We start from the raw sequence: 7,468 nt of genomic DNA, 5'->3' as shown, positions 1-7,468 counted from the left end.
AAGATGATCCCCATGATGCTATTGATATGTAACAAGAGAGAGAGGATCGTCTTCGCAAATCCATACGTCATAAGGAGCTAGAGGAGGCACTAAAGGTGAAGGTAGAAGAGACCCTTGAAGGTGAAGGAGTAATTAAAGGGAGTTGTCATGGAAAGGTAATCATCAAGGAGGAACAAGAGTCAAGAGATCATTTCAAGGAAACAGTAGATCAATTTCATGCAACCCTTCATCAATTGGAGCAAGCAATAAATCAATTACCTTCCACACGTTCGGACACTCAAGGAACCCCCATGGCTTCATGTGGAGAATCTAATGAAGAACGTAGCATGAAGGAGACACTAGAGACTCCAGTGGACAATAAGGAGCATGACTTTGCACTGGAACAAGTGGGGAAAGCCATAATAGTTGCAGAGGAAGAAGTGGTTGAAGATTTAGGAGATGCAGAACCTCAACAGGAACCTCAAGTCACAGAACCCTCTTCTAAGGAGTTTGAATTTGTTGTTAAGGAGGGTGTACAACCCCCAAGGCATGTTATGGTTGAAGACTTGGAAGAGGTTGATCAAGAGGTGGAGATTCAAGAAGAAAAAGCACAACCTCCCATGCCCTTGGTGAACAATGAAGAGGAAATTGAATCAGAAGAAAGCTACCAAGAGGAAGAGGTTGATATTAAAGAAGCTTGCAAAGAGGTAGTAGTTGTCAAAGAAGAGCACAAGGGAGTGGAGCTTGCATGTTCATTAGAAACACCTTCCCCTAAGTTGCCATCATCCTTCACAATATTCAAGTGGGTAAAATTCATATCCCTTAGCTTTCTAATTCCACTTAAATATGGGCTACTTGAGATGGATGGCCAACTTAGAGCTCTTTGTGACATTAAGAGTAAGAGGAAGATAGCCAGTGGTAAGAATTATCTTGCAAGGTTCATCATGGTTGGAAGCTCAAAGTTTAAACGCAAAGGTTGGTGTAAAGCTCAACTGAATGGGTCTAGGAAGTTGTTTGACCGCTTACGTGAGAATTCAGACTGCTTGCCACCCGGATGGAACAATATTGCTCAACCAAAGACGGGTGCAAAGGCAAGGTCTGGGACCCCGGAATCCATTCTACCAATCACCACTCTTGGGGCCTTGTCACTTGCTTTAACTTGCTTGAAGGTTTTCTGTGCCTAGTTTGGAATCCCGAGGCTATTGGAAGTACAAACATTGGTGGGGATTCCTGGATCAATACAAACACAAGCCACCCTAGCAGGAAGCTCATCAAATGTCCAACTTAAGGACTATAACTAAAAGTGCTAGGTGGGAGACAACCCACCATGGTATGATCGTTCATTTTGCAATTTTAATTTTATTTAGTTTTGTTTGTTTTTGAGATTTATTTTATTTTATTGAACCTGGAATCATACATAGCATTCACATTAAGCACTGCATTTACATCTGCATATTACATAAAAAAATGAAAAAACACGCACGCGACGCGGCAGCGTCGCTGACGCGTCTGCGTCACTAGTGCGTTTGGAAAAAAAATAATCGAACAGAGAGTCACGCGAAAGCGTGGCTGGAGGCGCGCCATTAGCACAATTTGACTCCACGCGACCGCGTCATGTGGAACTTTGGCCTCCCACGCGACCGCGTCACCCACGCGGCCGCGTGCCATGAAAATCGACGTAAAAAAGGTGCATGGCCGAAAGTTGTGCTGGAATTGGGCTGGACTCGTGCTAGAAGCCCAAGCCCTCCCATGCGAACGCGTGCCCCACGCGGCCTCGTCGTCTTTCAAAAAATGGCCATCCACGCGATCGCGTCACCCACGCGACCGCATCACCCAGATTTTTGGCAAAATAAGATTTTGAACAGAAAGTTGCGCAAGCGCGTGGCTGCCCTCGCGCTTGTAGCACGAATTCACTCACGCGACCGCGTGCCCCACGCAGCCGCGTCACTTGACAATAGCGCCAACCGCGCGAATGCGTCACTCACGCGTTCGTGTCGCCTGCGCTGCACAGCTTATCCAGATCAGCCAAGATATCTTCTCTTTTCTCTCCCAAAACTAAATCTTTTCTTTCCCTTCTTATTTCTTTCTTCCTTCCTTTCTTTTTCTCCTTTTTTTTCTCTTTTAATTGGTGTTGAAAATTTATTTGGGTCATTAATTCTCATATTTTGCTTATGGATTATTTGGGATTTGTTTAAACAATTATATATTATTATAAGGGTGTTTGCATGTTCTAATTAATATATTCCATACCTTATTTAACATGCATGCTATGTGTTTGTGAAAACACCCATATGGTATTTTGCACTATTTTTAGATTTATTTTAAATCTACTACTCTAAATGCCTGCTTTTCACATAACCCCTTCTCTATTTTATTATTTAAATATAATTGTTTTACAAACATATTATTAGTTTGGAAGACTTGGTAATCCAACTTGGACATTGAATGCTTGATTTATGCTACTCATGCCTTTGCTAGCATGCCAATAAACATCTTGCATTTAACTGTCATCACATGCACTTACTATATTTCCATTGATGACTTTTCACATGTAGTCATGACCATGTGTTAACATCATTCTTCTTTACTGTGCATTGATTACCACCTTTCCCGCTCTCTTCCTTGCTGGATCCCCTAGCTTTACTTGTTACTTTCTTTTTCCCTTTTCAGGATGGCCACCAAGAAGGGTACAGAGAAAGCTACTCCCAAACCACCGGCAAGGAAAGGAACAAAGAGAGCACCAGCTGAGGAACCACAACCCCCATCCACCTGCACATCTCAGCATGCACCGAGGACGGTGCAATCTTTAAGTGTGGGGAGGTCGATACCGATCTCCGCGGGTTAGTTAATCCCTTCTCAACACCAATGTTAATTTTTGTTTTTCATTGTTGCATTTGCATGTTTGATTGCATGTTTATTTTTTGTGCATATTTTACCACTTGGTTAAAGTAATATTTTCTTTTTCAAGAAATTTCTATAGTATTTCACTAATTTGAATAAACTTTTTGGAAAACTTGTTTGAAGAAATATTATTTTGGAATATAGTTTAGAGTCCGAACACACAAAACCAGTGAGATTTTGAGCCTATTTGATTGGTTGTATTTTATCAACCAATATTTTATTTTTGGTGTGTGTTTTTCTCTCTAAAATTGTGATATTTGTCTTGCTTAATTCTATATTTCCATTGTTTAATGTATGCATGCACTGATATAATTGAAGCCTTTGTTTCACTAAGCTTACATACCCATATGGCCTTACCCTTTCATTATCCTTTGCAAACCAATTTGAGCCTAATATACCTATTTGTTCTTTACTTTAGCTCATTACTAACTCTAAGCGGAAAACAATAATGTCCTTAATTTGAATCCTTGGTTAGCTTAGACTAGTAAAAGTGCTCATGATTTAAGTGTGGGGAAGTTGGGTTTGAAATTATTTGGTTTGAATAATTGGGTGTTGTATATTTTAGTGAAATTGTGCAAAATAATAGTTGAGCACATATTATTGCATTCAATACCTTAATCATATGCATTGAAAAAAAAAGAGCAATTAATAAAAGGGGACAAAATGGCCCAAAATAAGTGTTGGTATTAATGCATATGTACTAAACTCAATGTTAGGATGCATGAACATGTGGAAAGCACAGTTAATGGGAAGTTAGATTTTGCATTTTAATTAAATGGATTGTCTTAAGTTAGGTGTGAAGTTTATGTTAATTAAGGATTCAAATTTTAGTCCACTTGGCCAAATACAATCCTACCTTGACCCTAAGCCCATTACAACCCTTAAAAGACCTCTTGATTTGTGTATTGGTGCATTAAATTTTTGTTGATTGTTAGATGAAGAGCAAGTTAGAGAAAGCAAGATTAGTAGAGAATTGAGAGAATTGACCCTAGACACTTGAGAGTTAGAGTAATATACACTACCAAGTAAGGGTTCAGCGCTTAATTCTATGTTCCCTGCTTTTATGAGCTATCTTCTTCTTGCAAGTTATTTGTATTGTATTTTGTGATTTGAATTAGTGAAATCCAGTTCATATTTATTCTTGAAAGATTTATTTACTTTTTCACCAAGTAAGTAGAAATATTTTTGCATTTAGTTGCATTCATAGGTTGCATCTCATACATTCTATCATTCCTCTTCATCTCTCTATAGTTTCTCTTGAGCTTAGCATGAGGACATGCTATTGTTTAAGTGTGGGGAGGTTGATAAACCACTATTTTATGGTTTATCTTATGCTCAATTGAGTTATTTTTATCAACTCTTTACTCACTTATTCATACAATTCGCATGTTTTGCATTTTCCTTCCTGATTTTGTGCTATGATTGAAAACATGCTTCTTTGATCTTATATTTACTTATTATTAAACCTCTCTTATTACCATTAGATGCCTTGATATGTGTGTTAAGTGTTTTCAGATATTATAAGGTAGGAATGGCTTGGAGGACGGGAAGGAAGCATGCAAAAGTGGAAGGAATACAATAAGTTGGAGAAATTGCTAAGCTGTCCAGCCTGACCTCTTTGCACTCAAACGGCTATAACTTTAGCTACAGAGATCCAAATGACGCGGTTCTAGTTGTGTTGGAAAGCTAACGTCTGGGGCTTCGATTTGATATATACTTTGTCATAGCTGCTCTGACGCTAGGCGATGCGAACGCATGAGTCATGCGGACGCGTGACCTGGCAGGAACGCAACCCGCGCGGCCGCGTGAGCCATGCGGCCGCGTCACTTTTCCGCGACCTGTACGGACCAGAAAGCACTGGAAGTGACTTCTGGGCTGCTTCTGACCCATTTTTCAGCCTAGAGAACACAGATTAGAGGCTATAAAGTGGGGGAAGGCATCCATTCATAATCATGCTTTCAGAATTCACTTTTCATGTTTTAGATGTAGTTTTTAGAGAGAGAGGTTCTCTCCTCTCTCTTAGGATTTAGGTAGAGTTTTAAGAAATTAGGATTTAGGACTTCTCTTAGTTTTAGGAGTGACTCTCAATCTCAGGTTCTTTGTATTTATTTATTTTCAATGTTCCATGTTTAGATTGATTTTCTTAATTAATGTTATTTGAGATATTTCAGATTGATGATTGCTGTCTTTTATTTATATAAATAATTTGGATTTTCCTGTTACCCTTTTGGCTTTGGTTGAGTAATTGGTGACGCTTGAGCTGTCAAATAAAGCAGTGGTTGAAATTGGGAGTTGCTAATTAATTTGAGTTCCAATAACTCTAGCCTTTCCAAAGGAAAGATTAGGACTTTAGGTATCAAAATAATTAGTCCACTTGACCTTCCTTTGTTTAGTAAAGGTTAACTAAGTGGGATTAAAATCCAATTCTCATCACAATTGATAAGGATAGAACTTCCAGTTCTTATACCTTGCCAAGAGTTTATTTTACAGTTATTTATTTATTTTTATTGCTTTGAAAATATACTTGTGCCCATTGCCTGAATTCCAAAACCCCCAATTTTACCTTTTTCATAGCCAATAATAAGAACATACCTCCCTGCAATTCCTTGAGAAGACGACCCGAGGTTTAAATACTCGGTTATTAATTTATTTAGGGGTTTGTTACTTGTGACAACCAAAATGTTAGCACGAAGGGATTTCTGTTAGTTTAGAATCTATATCTACAACGCGAATATTTTTATAAAATTATTTACTAGCACAAATCCTAACGTCAAAATGGCGTCGTTGCCGGAGAATTGCAAACGTGTGCCTTATTATTGGTTATTGTAAATATTTTTCAAAAAAAAAATATTTTTCTTTTACTTGTTTATTTGTTTTCTCTTTTTCCCCTTATTTCTGTTAACTACTATGAATTCTCACCCCTCTCGCTTTGAGTTTGGTTCTAACTTTGTTGAAGAAAATAAAAACCATAGCAGGAATATGCATCAAGGTCAGACCAATCAAGGATGGATGGAGCCAAGAGGATCTGATCAACCCTTTAGGCAACAACACCTTCCAAGATATCATGGACGAAGACCATTCTGCAATGCATACCAAAATGATAGATATCCTCAACATGACTTTGGACTACCATACTCACAAGCCTCTTTCCACCAAACACCTCCATATGACCCTAATCCTTATCCACCACACCAACCACCCTCCGAGCCATACTTAGAACCACCACCTCAATATTCACCATCTCCATATTCTTATCAAGATGAACCACCTTCCTACCATGAACCCTTTCTCCCAATAAATGAACCCTCCTATCCACCCCAAACCTCCATGGAGAAAGCATTTACCGATCTAAACTCTACTATACAAGCTCTCGCCGCCCGAATTGAACCATCAAATACCTTCAACAATCAACCTTCAAGCTTTAGTGCACTTCCTTTTCAACCACATAATGATCCACCCATCCTATCACCACAATTCATGGAAGAGCACCCACATCCATCAATCCAAGAGCAAGATGATCCCCATGATGCTATTGATATGTAACAAGAGAGAGAGGATCATCTTCGCAAATCCATACGTCATAAGGAGCTAGAGGAGGCACTAAAGGTGAAGGTAGAAGAGACCCTTGAAGGTGAAGGAGTAATTAAAGGGAGTTATCATGGAAAGGTAATCATCAAGGAGGAACAAGAGTCAAGGGATCATTTCAAGGAAACAGTAGATCAATTTCATGCAACCCTTCATCGATTGGAGCAAGCAATAAATCAATTATATTTCAGACATTCGGACACTCAAGGAACCCCCATGGCTTCATGTGGAGAATCTAATGAAGAACGTAGCATGAAGGAGACACTAGAGACTCCAGTGGACAATAAGGAGTATGACTTTGCACTGGAACAAGTGGGAAAAGCCATAATAGTTGCAGAGGAAGAAGTGGTTGAAGATTTAGGAGATGCAGAACCTCAACAGGAACCTCAAGTCACAGAACCCTCTTCTAAGGAGTTTGAATTTGTTGTTAAGGAGGGTGTACAACCCCCAAGGCATGTTATGGTTGAAGACTTGGAAGAGGTTGATCAAGAGATGGAGATTCAAGAAGAAAAAGCACAACCTCCCATGCCCTTGGTGAACAATGAAGAGGAAATTGAATCAGAAGAAAGCTACCAAGAGGAAGAGGTTGATATTAAAGAAGCTTGCAAAGAGGTAGTAGTTGTCAAAGAAGAGCACAAGGGAGTGGAGCTTGCACGTTCATTAGAAACACATTCCCCTAAGTTGCCATCATCCTTCACAGCATTCAAGTGGGTAAAATTCATATCCCTTAGCTTTCTAATTCCACTTGAATATGGGCTACTTGAGACGGATGGCCATCTTAGAGCTCTTTGTGACATTAAGAGCAAGAGAAAGATGGTCAATGGTAAGAATTGTCCTGCAAGGTTCATCATGATTGGAAGCTCAAAGTTTAAATGCAAAGGTTGGTGTAAAGCTCAACTGAATGGGTCTAGGAAGTTGTTTGGCCGCTTACGTGAGAATTCAGACTGCTTGCCACCCGGATGGAACAATATTGCTCAACCAAAAGACGGGTGCAAAGGCAAGG

Source organism: Arachis stenosperma, chromosome 10, assembly GCF_014773155.1.
Source record: "Arachis stenosperma cultivar V10309 chromosome 10, arast.V10309.gnm1.PFL2, whole genome shotgun sequence".
NCBI classification, from domain to species: domain Eukaryota; kingdom Viridiplantae; phylum Streptophyta; class Magnoliopsida; order Fabales; family Fabaceae; genus Arachis; species Arachis stenosperma.
This window is presented reverse-complemented; position numbering follows the sequence as displayed.